Source organism: Melospiza melodia, chromosome 6 (assembly GCF_035770615.1).
Source record: "Melospiza melodia melodia isolate bMelMel2 chromosome 6, bMelMel2.pri, whole genome shotgun sequence".
Lineage (NCBI taxonomy): Eukaryota > Metazoa > Chordata > Aves > Passeriformes > Passerellidae > Melospiza > Melospiza melodia.
In genome coordinates, this window is record NC_086199.1 from 11,619,016 (window position 1) to 11,633,586 (window position 14,571).

At 37.6% G+C, this 14,571-nt stretch overlaps 1 long non-coding RNA gene across 3 annotated transcripts in view; it reads left to right on the forward strand.

The window, feature by feature from the left end:
• The first annotated feature begins 5,172 nt into the window (after positions 1-5,172).
• Positions 5,173-14,571, forward strand: part of LOC134419754 (uncharacterized) — a 151,519-nt gene continuing 142,120 nt past the window's right edge. For all 3 annotated transcript variants that reach the window (XR_010028136.1, XR_010028138.1, XR_010028137.1), the window contains exons 1-2: positions 5,173-5,255; positions 7,287-7,430. This is a non-coding gene — a long non-coding RNA (uncharacterized LOC134419754). The remainder of the gene's footprint in view (positions 5,256-7,286; positions 7,431-14,571) is intronic.

The window sequence follows — 14,571 nt, forward strand, 5'->3', positions numbered from 1 at the left end:
ACTCCTCATCTGTAAATGCTTTTAGGCAGAAAACCATGGATGTTTTTTACCAAACCCTGAAGACTGGGGTTGAACTTTGGGTTCACTAAATGTTCCTTTAAAAAAATTTAGAGAAAACAAAACAATCATTAAACCATCTCTATTAAGTACTGTTGATAGGTCAGAAAAGAACTGTAACAGAGCCTAAATAATTTAATATAAATTCTTTATTTATGAAAATAACTACAAAAAACTGCAATGATGCTTCTTACAAATCCCTGTTTTGAGAATATAATTTCTGTGAATTACTATGGATTAAAAATCTGCTTTAAAGTTATTTTGGGCATGTTTAAAACCACACCTCCTCCCTCTGTTCTATTTTCTTCTGACAGATAAGCAGCAAAGTGACTGCATTTTGAAGTCATTCTTTTACTGATATGAAAATAATATTTTACATTCCTGTGTTTTGTTCCTTACCCCCGAGGATCTCAAAGCATATTAGATACCATATTGTATCTCTAGCAAGTGTTTGCTTCCTAATGACAAATATCCACTTGTGAGGCAAATGCAGCAACCCATCACAATTCATTTGGGGGGGTCTATTCTGAGGCCCAAGGGGAATTTCTTTCGGTAGGAAAGGCAGAATTTCTTATGCAATTGAATTTGAGCATGAACTTGAGGATACAAGAGAGGCAAAGGTCTCATACGCAGCCTCTTTCTGTCACATGCAATGAAGAATCTCAGTAATATGCCATTTGATATGTACATGTATCTATGCTGATTATTTGATGCAGAAGTTGGGAGGTATTGCTTTTTTGGCTCTTTAAGAATGAAAATGTGAACTCTTCCTTTACTTCTGCTAAAGTAGGCACAGGGTAGAAGAGTGTTAAACCTCAGAGTTCAGCCACTTTCTGCTAATCAGCAGGAACCTGGGAAGAGCAGATATTCACTGTGTATCTTAATTGCTGACTAAAATGGTTTGGATAAAATCCCCTATCAGGACATGTATTCCGGTACTGAAAGAGCTGTTGAGTGTGTACAGCACATCAAAGGGGTAAGGAGAGAGTTTTAAAAAGGGGTAAGTAAGATGTTTTAAAATCCAGGTAGATAATGTCAACACAGCTCTGTTTTGGGCTCAGTAGTCCTCCTGAAAGATTTGGATGTTGAATCAATCACATATAATGAGTGGAGATCTGGTGTGAACTTAGGCTCCTCTGAGTGACTGGCACGGAGGCTCTGAGCTGGAATAGCCTTGCTCTTGTGGAATAGAGAACTCCTTAGATGGAAGGCCCTAGATTGTGTGAATGGGAGGGCTGAAAATTCCCAGGAAGCAATTTGTTTGTCTTCAGAAAGAGTACATGCTAAGCAAGGTTTCTGGCACTATTTGTATTGATTATGTAATAGCAGGTTGTACCATCTGTTTGGCAGTGGTCTCTCATGCTGCTTGCTTCTGTCATATATTTCTATTGCTAAACTTACCTTTGGGTTTCAGTTTAGGTTTGAGGTAATGGATGTTTCACGAGAAAAATGAGCCCTGATCCTCTTCAGGTCTCTCTTATATTTTCTTGAAGTGTCTTTCTTCTATTTGATGGGTGGACTGCAGCATTTCTAACAGATGTTTTTCACAGGCTATTGCATAATTATTTTTCAAGTGGCTTCTAAAGGCAGATGTTTCCATGTCTTTGATCTTTCTCCTCCTGACACTTTAACACAAACAGCAGATTCCAGTGCTGCTGTCCTTTAGGTCCAGTGAAAGAAAATACCATAACAGTGATGTTGAATTTTTTTTCATCCTATTTGGCAATAATAAACATGTGCAGGCATAATTCTTCTCCCTTTCTCCCTTGTCACTAGCAATGCTTACAGATACTATCTCAGGTTTTCTCTTTTAGAAATGTTGCCTTTCTCCATGACCTTTGTCCATAATTTAGTATTTGATCTTTATTTTCTTCTACAGCTTTGTTTCTGGTAACATCCTGAGTGTGCAACTGTGAATCTTTTACTCTCTGGGGCTTCAGTGTATAATTTTTTACCTCATGCCAAGGTAAATCACAACATCACTGTGGCATCTCCATCACTGTGAAGACCTTTTGACATGATATTTTTTTTTCCAAATAACCTCATTTTATTTTCCTCCCTTGTGAATAGCTATTCAACAAATGGACTTTTTTCATTGTTTGCAGAAATAACCCTGCTTTCTTGTAAACCATTTTGTAAGAGGACTTCCTAATTTGACTACTTGTTCCTCAAAGACTAAGGGAATGCAACTAAGAATGAAATAAAGAGCAGGCCCAGACAAGTTTCAGCCAGCCATAATTTATAATTACAAAAGATGAACTCTAGCTGTTGGTCTAAAATGATGATAAATGTTTGAATCAAGAAAACAAAAGCTTTCTAGTAAATCTACTCTCTGTCTTAATTTAAACCTGATAGATTTTCCCTCCAGCATGTAGAGCATCATCTGATGATGTCACATTTCAGCTACCTGACAGACATTCTATTCTCATTCTGGCTTATTTACTAATTAGTGTGGATGTAGTAACAAGGATTCTGTTTTCATCTGGACTTCCTAGCACTCGCTGCAGCCCTTTGAGCCATTCACCTAATTGTCAGCCCACCTTCCTCTCCACTTGTTTAACTCATATTCATTTTATGTAAGAATGGTATCGGAGACAGTGTCAAAAGCCCTTCCAAAGTCAAAATAAATTACATCCACTAGACTAATCTTATCATAGAAGAGGTGATTTCCTAAATCCATTCTGACAAGGGGCTGTCACTTTTTTGCCCTGAGTATGTTTGGAAATGGCTTCCAAGATTGGCTTCAACACCTTCCCTTGGACCAAGGTGAGGCTGACTGGTCTGTAGTTCTCAAAAATCTCATTCTTGCTCTTCTTGAATACAGGAATCAGAATTTTTCCCACATAGAAACCTGTGCTGAGCACCCTAAGTGTTCATAGAATTGTCTCACAATGGCACTAGCCAACACAAATGTGTACATCTTATAAAGTCCCATGGACTCATAGGTGTCTAATTTAGTTAACTGTTTCCTGATGTTAATTACCCTTTGTGGAAGAGTAATCCTTGGTCTAGACTTTCCCACTGGGGTTTAGGGCCTGGGATTCATCAAGGTAAATTTTTTCCTATTAAAGACTGAGGTAAAGAGGGCATTGAATATAAAATCATAGAATCAGAGAACCATAGAACAACACATGTTGAAGGAGACATTGTAAGAACATATATATGGTCCAACTTTTTGCAGAAAAGGGAGTCTAGAGGAGATTAACTAGCACCCTGTTCTCTTGTATCTTGAAAAGTTCCAGTGATGGGGACTGCACTTCACCCTTTAGGAGGTTGTTCCAGTGACTGATTATTCTTATGAAAATGAAAAATGGAAAAGGTCTTTCCCATATCAAGATGAGCAATTTGGCCTTTTTGATGTACCCTGTATCTTTCAGCAGCTGGCCCACTTTTCCCCTGGTTTTCCATTTGCTGCCACTGTACTTGTAGAGGCTTTTCTTGTTCCCTTTCCCATCCTTCAGCTGCTGGTGGGCTTTGGCTTTCCTAATCCAATCTCTGTGTGGTAAAACACTGCCTTTGTATTCTTCCTAGGTTCACCTGCCTCTCTTTCTACATCCTGTATACTTTCCCTTTGTGAATGAGTTTTTTCAGGACCACTCTTTTAATCCACCTTTGCTTGAGTTCCTGAACGTGGCGACAGATAGTTTTGGTCATTTTTCAATGACCACAGAGGAGGTCATTGAAAATTAACCCTCTATCCCAGACCCCTCTTTGCTCCAGGACTCTCCCACAGGATTCTTCCTAAACTACTTAATCAGGCCAAATCAGCTCTTCTGAAGTCTAATGTTGTGATTGTGCTTTTTGCCTGATTCTCTCTCCTCAGGATCCTGAATTCCACCATCTCATGGTCACTGCAATCAAGTTACTCAACCTTCAGGGCTCTGACCACTTCTGTATTTACTCCTTCTGTTTGTGGCACCAGGACGACAGCTTGAGTGAAAGACAGGACTTTACTGATCCCAGAAATCTTTGAGCCTTCTCTTTCCTAATGAAAATTTGAAGCTCTGTGAAATCTTGGGTTTTTTTCTGCTTTTTCTTTTTCTTCTTTCCTGGGTTGGTGATTATCTTAGTGTTTTAATTTTCTGGCAAAGTTAGTGATCATGTCGCCAACAAAAACAATTTTTATCAGTTTTATTATGACATGAAAGTTTGATGAAGAATGAATTTGCGTTTGACTTTTCATATTGTTGTTCTTTTCCCTGAACTATTTATCCTGTATCTAATTGTTTTTCCTGCTGTGTGATAAGTCCTGATGACCACAAAAGGGCGGAACGTGACAGAACATGTAACAAAGGAAGATCCTCTTTGTTTCAATTTTTCTGTTCTCCAGGTATCTATTGAATTATCTACTCATTAAGATGTTCTACTTTATCTGGTCTTTCTCATCTGTTTTTTTAGTCTCAAATTTCTTTTCAAAGTGCTGCTAGGCATTCTGAAGCCAAAAAAAAGAGACATGTTTACTTCAGCAAGTAGAGATATAAATGCAGTCTTGCAAAAGGAACCAACTGGTCAGCCTTGTAAAACCATGGGAAATTTTCTTGCAGATTACAGAAAATGAAAGAAGAAAGTTTGCTAATTGTAGTATATTTGTTAACAATCTAACCATAATCCCAGCTGTACAAAAAAAAAAAAAAAAAAAAAAAGAGGGAAAAAAAGGCTAGTGGCTGCTGTACTGTAGTATTTCCTTCTTTTCCAAAGCGTAATCCAACTTTTTCTTGAATTAATGTACACAAGTCACTTTAACTGCTGGCTGCATAACTTTTGGCAGTTTGTTTGATATTCCAGCCAATCTTTGTATAAAAAAATCAGCTGAATTGTTTATAAATTTGTCCTTCTGTCTAGAGTTTATTCCATAATCTCTTATTTTGAAAACAACTGTACTTACAGGATGCCATTAAGTAGTTTGGACGTTGCATTGAAAAGTTGTGGTTAGTGGGCAGGAGATTCTTAGAAGTTGGAATCATTAGAGTCATGTTTATCAACAGTTCAAAAAGAATAAAATAAATGAGGCAGTTCCACCTAAATATTCTCATGTAGTATTCTAATTATGCAGTATGAAAATGATTTAAGTTTTCACAATTAACTCTTTTTTTTTTTTTAAATTCTTGGAAATATAGAGTTACAAAGAAAAAAATGGCTTGTTGATTACTCTCTCCACATTGAATGTAGGATGGAAAGGGAGCTAACTATGGGATGAGGTTGGTGATTATTATGACTATTTCTGCTGATTATTTTTCCACTTTCAATGTGTGTATTATGTTGCCAAGGTAGATAGGAATTTCTGGACTCTCATAATTGCACATTCATGGAATTCAGTAGTAAGCTGGTGTCAAGACTGTATGCAAGGATGTAAGCAACCCTTTCATTTGCTTGAGTATTACTTAGATTCACCTTGGCTTTGTATTTGATTGAGAGGAAAGACAGTAGATGGAGGGCATTGCCATTTTTGAATCTGACCTGGTGCTGCCTGAAGTCAATGATGCCTCACTGTGCAAAAAAACCCCCTCTGAACTGTGTTTGAAGATTTCTATTTGCCATCTAAAAGCATTGATGCTTAAAGACTGGATGTGGCATGGTTAGTTAGTGCCATGGTTTAGTTGATAAGGTGTTAATAAGTTGTAGTTTGGACCTGATGAACGCCAAGGTTTTTTCCAAATGAATTGATTCTGTGGCATTATTTTGTGTCTGGGATAAATTGCTCTGTGGAATAGGTTTAACTAGTTCAGATGACACATTTCACTGATATTTCTGCACAGTGCAATAGTTTTTAGGAAGGAAACATATGAAATAATTTTTTTTAGTCATCAGAGAATCCAAACAGGGCATTTATTCCTCATAGCCATAAGACTAAATCTGTATGTGAAGGATCCAGCTTTGTTCCTAGGCAATAAATAACACATGCTGCTAAAAATAACCAGCCATTTCCACCAATTGTTTAAAAAGGGGAGAAAGGTTTTATTGAAGGGGCAATTAAAATTCCGAAATAAAACACTTAAAAACTCAGGAAATTGCAAAATGAACCTTCATGCTTCTCTGTGTATTTTCACGAAGTTGCAGGATTTAACTGCATGGTATTTAACTAACTTAATGGTTTCAGATTATCTGGAATTTATGTAACACCTTCAGAGATTTTTAAAGAAAGTGAGGTTCAGAATAATTATAACTGATAACTTGCTGAAGATAGGTGAGAAAAAGGAAAAAGGTAGTGACTAGCTTTGGAAAGGAGGAGAAAGAAATGTTAGAAAGAACAGACTGATCAATATAAATACAATTTCCCTCCAAATTCTGGAGAAATTACAAAAAAGCTAAATTCAAACACATAGAATACTCAGACAACAGCACTCAATGTATGAAGTACAGTCAGTAACAAATTGCATCAGTTCTCTGTGTCAAGCCAATCCACAACAGAACAGCAGACCCTGGATACAGCAGAACTAGCAAGTCTATACAGATTTTAGTAAGATCTTTGATATTGTTTTATATAACATTCCAATGAGAATAAAGGCAAATATTCTCAATTAACCTGCTTTGGAGTGGGTGCAAAAGAGGCTTACTAAGTGCATCTAAATACTACTTTTTATTAGTTTTTTTAATGTATTGAATGAGTACCTGTTGAGGTCTCCCAGTATTCAAGGTTTTAAGTAGTGTCCTTTATGATGATATTGAATAAGTGCTTATAAAGTTTGCAGTTGATACTAATTCGATATGCACTTAAGAAAATAATTAGAATTCAAAAATACATTTAGAAATGAAGTTCAGAGATTGTTTGACAGACAAGTAGAAGTTATTACACTTAGCCAGGTGTAATCAACTGTGTAAATGCAGAATGGACAACCCAAGTAGAAATTCTAGAAAATCACTAAGGTAACCGTGGGTCTGAAGCTGAATGTCATTTGACAAGGTGATTTTAAGGAGAGATCTGAATGTGTTTGGCTTGATTAACCTAAAGAAGAGAAGACCTAAGAGAGGACATATTGGGAGAAGAACTAATAACATCAACTGTGACAAGAAAGGTTCTGATTAGAAGTAAGGAAAGCAGTTCTAATGGCAAGGGAGGTGAAGTGCTGGAACAGATTGCTTGCTGTTAGCTTGGAGCATCCATCAACAGATGAGATAAACAGCTGTTAGGAATGACATGGTTATAACTGATCCTGCTGTACTGGGGGCTGGGGGGAAATGGGTAACCTCTGGAGTGACTCTGTGTTTCTGTTTATGACATTTTTCTGCAGAATTTTTATTAAAAACAAGAGTTGCAAGTGGAGCACTTGTGATTCCTGCCTTCTACACACTGAGTATTTTTACAGCAGTGCATCTGCAGTACTCAAGGAATCTCCTTGAGTAGAAAGACAGTGGCAGTTCACTTTATTTAGCAGGTAAGCATTTTACTAAATTCAGTCAATTACCATTCATATTGTGTGGTGTGGGTTTGGCCCAAAATTCATCAACAGGCAGGATGGGTTAATAGAAAGGGCAGGCAACCAGTCTTGCTTTGCTGCTGACTCTTTTTGTAATCCACTTTAAATCCCTTGGGCTCCCTTTGGATTCTCTCCCATGGTTTTTTTGCTGTAATTTTTTCCCCCTACATGACTCAAGGTCTTGCTTGATGCAAGCACTGGTAAAAAGGGATTATGCCATTGTGGCTGTTTGTGTAGCACCTGGTATTACAGTGCTTGAACTTAATTCAATATTCAGTGTGCTACTGTAACACAAGTAATAAGCCACAATAACAGACACTGAAGACCACAAGTCTTCCTGTTGACTCCAGTGGAAGTAATTGAATCAGGCCTTAAATGAATGAAAAGGGGATCTTAAAAGCATATTCTTGGTCAGTAGTCTCTCCAAATGTCTTCACGTCTTTGTGCCATCCTATTCTCCCGTTCCCATTTCCTTGTGTGAGCTGTCATCTTTCTCTGATTTGATGTGTCCCTGCTGCAGCATTTTGAAATACAGATTGCATGAAATATGCCTTTCATATGAGCATGAATTCTAGTTTTGTTCAGACATGTCTGTGGTCAAAATCTGATATTCTCTGTCTAGTCTTATAGTTCAGAGGCCACTCTTTCAACTTATCTAGGAAAGCATATTTTCCTAAAGAACTGGCTAGTACACGAGGTATATAGAGAATGGAATATTTTAAAAATCATGTGTAACTCATACAAAAATGCAGGGCTAATAGCACAAGTCATAGCATGCTACATTTCAGAATCTATTTTAATCTGTTTTTTACTTTTCCTGTCATTTAAAGTCAGTATTTCTTTAAGTTTTACATAATGTACTTTTTCATTGGGGAAAAAAAAATATCAGAGTCTAGCTAATGGTGAGACAGCTTAAAAATGATTGTAACTAGGAACTGGGCCATGATTAAAATTGTTCAGCTGTTCGTTTTATTGTTTGTTCCCAAAACCTTAAATGCACTCTCTGAGAACAATAACAACAGTTAGCATGTAACTCCGTATGGGCCAATTCATGCAGTCTTCTCTCAGCCCTTTCTTCCTGCAGAAAAACTCCTGTTTAGGGGACTTCGTAGGGAATTCAGGGCTGGAACTATCTCTTCTAGCTATTTTGTAATTATAACCTGGAAACTACCGAGGAGAAAGGAGAAAAAAACCAGAAAGAAGAAACAAAATGAAGGCTACCTTACCAGCAAAAGTGGATTTGAGGGAGTGAATAGAACAGAACAGGCTGTGATAGCCCCTTGAATGGTATCTGCATCTTTGTCAGCCTCTGTGGTATTTGTGTGTGGGATATTTACTATTAGGTTTCCTACAAGAGGGATAAATCTCTGTAGTGAGGGTTCCTAGTGATAGGAACTGCAAGGCAAAATAGACAGTAAAAAGATGATGGCCACTTGCTGCAGTAAAACAAACTGGTTTCATAAGTAAGAGATCATATTTGATTTGCTGTCGGTTGACCTTAGCTGGGTTGTGGAGGGTGGCAGCTTCTTCAGGCAGTGGCTGGTTGACCTTCTTGGTTGCTTGGTTTGGCCTCTTTGAGCCTACAGAACGAGGTACTTTTGATGTTAAAAATGGAATTGTCTCCTACACATCTCCTGAAATCCTGTTCTCTGTTTCCACTTGCAGAACAAATTTTTAAGACTGATGGTGAAGTGCAGGGAATTGTGACCTGTTGTGGCTGAGCTCAGAAGTGATAAGCCACATTTGGGGTGGGGCTCTCAAAACTCCATTGCTGTTCAACAGCTGCTGGAAGGTACAGTCGTGCAGGCACCTGTGAAAGTTGCACCCAAAGTGCCAATTTATAGCCAGATAGAGTATGTACAGAGATTATATAGTTCACAATGCCTTTCCACTATAAATCCTCCTATGACATTTATCTTTTGATTTCACTGAATTTCAGCTGGGTTACCAACTGTGTAAGGGATGCACAGTTGGATCCTTTTATTACATAATTTAGGAAGAGCTACTGTAAGCATAATTTGAACCTTTTCTCTCAGGAGAAGTATTGAAACCTCATTCACATTTTAGGATGAGTAAGGATGTGGTGTCACTAACAGCAGGAACCTCATTTAGGGCCCACTGATGTCAATGGAAACACTTCCCTTTGCCTCAGTGGGCTATGGACCAGGAATATGCAAGAGTAAGTGAACTAAGGATTCTGCTGACTATATCATACAGTATATGTTGTACAGTTTTACTAAAATAAACACATTTACTTAGCCAAAATACTTAATGTTTAATTTAAAAAACATAATATAAAAAGAATGGATTTTACTTTACTGATGTTTTAAGCTTTAATTTAATGTAACATAGTGAAAAAGACACCAAATATTCTAGTTTTGTTTCATTAGAACCAGATGGTTCATGAAACACTTTTGGCTAAACTAGAGTTGGGAAAGCTTATAAACTCTGACTAGTCTGAAAATGTGCTCAAAATTGCTATATCAGATGATATGCCCAGTTTTATAATGTGAAATTCTTTGGCTGTTTTACTAACATCCTGGTAAGGTGCTGTACAATTTAGGCAATTACAAGAAACTCTTTTGGATGCTACTGTCATTATTGTTCTGCTTTGGAACTGGAAAAACAACAAAATTGCTCTAATGCAAGTGAAGTATCTGAGAAAACATCACAGTGATGTTGTTAGTGAAGAACTAATGAGGAAAAAGGATTGTTGTTATTGACTTATTTTTTTAATATGATGAGACAAATTTGTTTGTCTCAAAAAATTAAAACCCCCCAACAAAATGCCCCAACACAAAACACCTTCGTCCTGAAAGAATGATAAATCTTTTCTCTTTACTTTAACAACACTGCTGGTATGGTTAAATATACATCCCCAGCTGACAGTGATCATCCAGAATATTAACTCCAGAATGAAATATTAAAATAATAATGACCATCAGGAATGATGCATGCAATTGAATTTACTTCAGTAATGTTTTCACAGCAGTACTGTGGCAGTCCTTCTGTGTCCTGGAAAGTATCTTGTGTGCTCTGGTGAGTGGAAGGCAGAGGCAGTTTTGATGAGGTAGACAGGTAGGAATGGAAAAAAATTGCTCAGGAGAAATACAGGTAACCTGAAATGTGCTTCCTCTTGCTAATAGAAATTGAGAGAAAAACAAATGCCCATAATAGGTCACTAGGGTGACTACATTAAGGTAACTTTTATGGCATTCTACCCTGACTTATATAACAGATTGCTGATTGCAATTGAATCAGAGCCTATCAAGGGTCTTTGGTTGCTACTCTAAAAGGTCTTGATTACATTATACAATAGTTTCATACCTTAGGCATTAGGAATGGGTTTTCAAAACTTTTTTCCTGTGATTTCCTGCTAATCCTTCTCAGGTGAGAGCTTCTTGCCTCGGCTGTGTTAGTGGCTTCATTGTTCCTAACTAAGCTGTTTTCATGCAGAGGCAAACAGGATCAGGTTCTCTGGGCAGGTATGTCTTAGTTTCAGTACTGAAGCATGCTCTTGCTCTGTTGTGCAAATACAGATTAGAACTGGTTTCAATAGGGCTACTCACTGAGTAAAGGCTGGGATGGAAAGTCCTTTCAGCAAGTCAAACTACCTTTAAAAGAAAACCAATTTTGCAACCATAGCAATATGAGGGCTACAGTAGGTAACACAAATGTTCGATTCAGCACCACTGTATCTCTAAAGAAGTCAAAGTTATAATTGTTCTATGACATTTAGTTTCTTTCTAACTTCTTACCCAATTCCCTTGTAGCTCTGCTAGCCTGAGTTTTCCCCAAGTAGCTGTATATGTAAACATATTCATGTATATGTAGGTGTGTGTGCAAACACATATTTTCATGTGTATGTCAGATAAGGGTTGTGAATTTATATCTCTGATTTGCACAACAAAGTCAGGTGGGTCTTTATAGCCCAGCAAATACTGACAAGTCCTTTGGTCTTCTGTAGTTTCACAGTAGGGTGCTGGTTTGGGATTTTCTTTGCTTTTAATCTGTCTGGACTTAGGACATGCCTTTTCCTTTGAACATTGAGGTCTAGTGAATCAGGCACCCCTGACTTTATACATCGTAATTTACAATTTTCATCTATTAGGGAGTTTAAATGAAAAGTTTTATTGCCTCTACATGCTCAACCAGACCCTTCAGAATTAAAGATAATTAAAAAAACCTTAATGATCATTAAAAGGCATGACGTGCACAATTCTCTGAACAAAATCATAGAATTGTTTTGGCTTTGCCTTATTAGGCATTAGCACTTATTTGGAAGATAACTTGAATCTTGGTGAGGTTTTTGAAAAACTACTCTGTCTGTCAAGTTTGTCAGGGAAATTGAAGCAAGAAAATCTTAATGTGACTTTGGATTAATATTTCTCAAGAGTGTCTATGTCATAAAACCCAAGACATTTATTTGCATAATTTGGCCTTAGGATACAGGGAGGAGGGGGGAATAGGCAGAGGAAAATGTACTGGAGGAGTAATAGAGATTTTGATCAGAGAGACTGTCAGAAGCTTGTGAATTTGCACAGAGCTGTATGTCTTAAAAAAATTAAGTGGAAAGAATCTTGACTCAGATGTCTATAACCATTTCCTAATCTGTGACCTACAATCTGTCCTTTTAGAAAATACAGACTCTTCAAACCTCACACTGTAAAATCACTGTGGAAATCAGAGCTCAGGCAAAGATTTAACTTTGGAGCAAGCAATGAGTTTATATTAAAAGATATTTTATATTTTATCAGTGGACCTGATTGTTGGTTCATTGAATGAATCATGTATCCAGACAAGTCATACAAAAAATTAAATCCTTCCCTTTAGAACTAATGTGTGTCTTTGCATTGTGCCCCAAGTATCAGCACCACTGGTGCCAGCATAGGGACCTTGTGGAGATCCTGACTTGTGCTTTTCTCCCTGGCTTCTGCTCTTGCTTTAGAGAGGAATGAAGGAAATTCTAGAAGAGTCAAACCATCTCTTCTCCCAGAATATCAACTCAGTGCTGCAGGTCTTCATGGTTCCAACACAAAACCAGCCACTGCTCAAACAGTTTTAAGCTCAAGTGTTCTCTCTGGACCATGTGCCCTGAAGTGGCCCATGCACATGGAGTAGCTCTTGGACATCTGTCAGCCACTGCCAGATTGACCTATACAAGGAAACTCAGATGCTGTAGGATGTCAAACACTCATTAGTCTTCCTGATAACAACCTTGGGCAAACACAAATGACTGTATACACTATACTGAGCAGTGTAATTACTTGTATTTGTTTAAATGGAGATGTCAGAACAGGCATCTTGTGGCTTCAGAGTACTTTGGTTGTAAATATGAAAGATAATATTAAAAATGTCTTAAAAGACCACTTGTATAATAGGTAGAGACAATTTCTTCTTCTTCCCCACTCACTTTATAGCGTCTCTCTGCAATGTAAATAAAATTAGAACTGGTGGTCTGGCAACTTTGACAGTTGTAAGAAATGATTATTGCAATTCATGTAATAATTTACTTGTGGCTCCATTTTTAAAATTTACATTTTGCCCTTAGGTCAGAAGATGATATTTGAAAGCTGATGCTACATAAACCTGTGCTTTGGTCCTAGAACTAGCAGATAAACACGTGGTAAATACTGAAACCCCAAACAGAAAAGCTGCTTTGAGAGTTTAGGTTGGAGTCTAAGAAGTCAGGAAAAGGGGGAAGGAAATACAGGCTTTTTAGTGATTGCTTTAAAGTTATTTTACATGTTAGCTCACAATGAGGTTCTGTAGCCCTACATATGAGGAAAGAGTATATGGTAATTTCAAAACAAATTAGAGAAATATCCAATAGTCCCTTAAACTGTTTGAATCCATTTAATACCAAGAAGTGAAGAAGCCAGACAAATCCATGGTAGTGTTTTAGACTGGCTGACCTAATTGAAGGCTGCCTCATAGGTGCTTAAGGCCACACATGAGGTAGCAAATGCAAAACCCTGCGAATGGGCAGCCATGTGGACCCTTACAACAGCCAAAAGAAAAGTGCAATTTATTTGAAAGTTATAACCCAGCATGACCATACTGACCAGGAATTGTCAGGACAATGCAGAAATTCTCATTCTTCGTTTCATTAGGTGACAAGGTGATATCATGCAGTGTGTACGAGCTCTGGTGTTGACTTTGTGCCTGGGGGAAGCTGTTGGAGAAGAGAATAAGGAGGAATTTTTGTGCCACTGCATTAATTTGGCATTGGGAAGCTCAGTTCATGTATCCAAGTCGTAGCTTCTAAGGGCAGAAGGGAGAGCGGTGAGCGCTCCCCGGACCTGGTGTCGCACAAAATTTTGAAGAATCATTGCTGCTTCTGCAATCTGTTATGTAACTCTGTAATAGCTCCTATGCCAATGCATATCCACAGAGAGGATGGTTTCAGCATGAATCAAGCCAACCAGCCAGCCAGATGTTTTGAGGCACATAATGTAATTATTGATATGAAAATCAAAACAAGGTACCATATAAAGGCAGCCACTGTTAGATCATTACAGATGAGACCATCAGTCTTGTTGCTGTAACAAACTCTGTATTCATTATTTTTGCTCAGGATATTTTTTTTCTTTGCCTGAATTGGCTGTTCTCTTAACGAATATTACAAATCATAACGCAAATTATATGCCTTGAGCTGTCTTGATTTTTGATTTGCAATGAAGGTTTCAGGAGCTTGATTTGTGCCATTGCAAAACATTTCCTGATGGAGGAAAGGGGGAGACATGGCATGGAGGGCTGGAGAATTCTGTGTGACCAAGCAGTGAATCAGACCTCTGATTCTGATTACAGAATAATCTCCATGCTGTGTTTGGACTTTACCCTGGACTCTCCTTCACAGGAGGTAATGCTGATTTTAACAGTGTTTTCATAAAGACTTGAAGTGTTTCAACAAAGAGATTAAAGCTTTTACTGCTAGTGATGTACGTCAACTCTGTTAGTATCATAAATGGAAAATTTTGGGGGAAGAAGTGAAAACATCCTGGAATTTTTTTCCAAGCTGATATAAAAATGGACTTTTTAAACTTACTTTCTTCTCTCCAGGTAATGTGTTTTACATTTTGAAAGATTGTGGATTAAC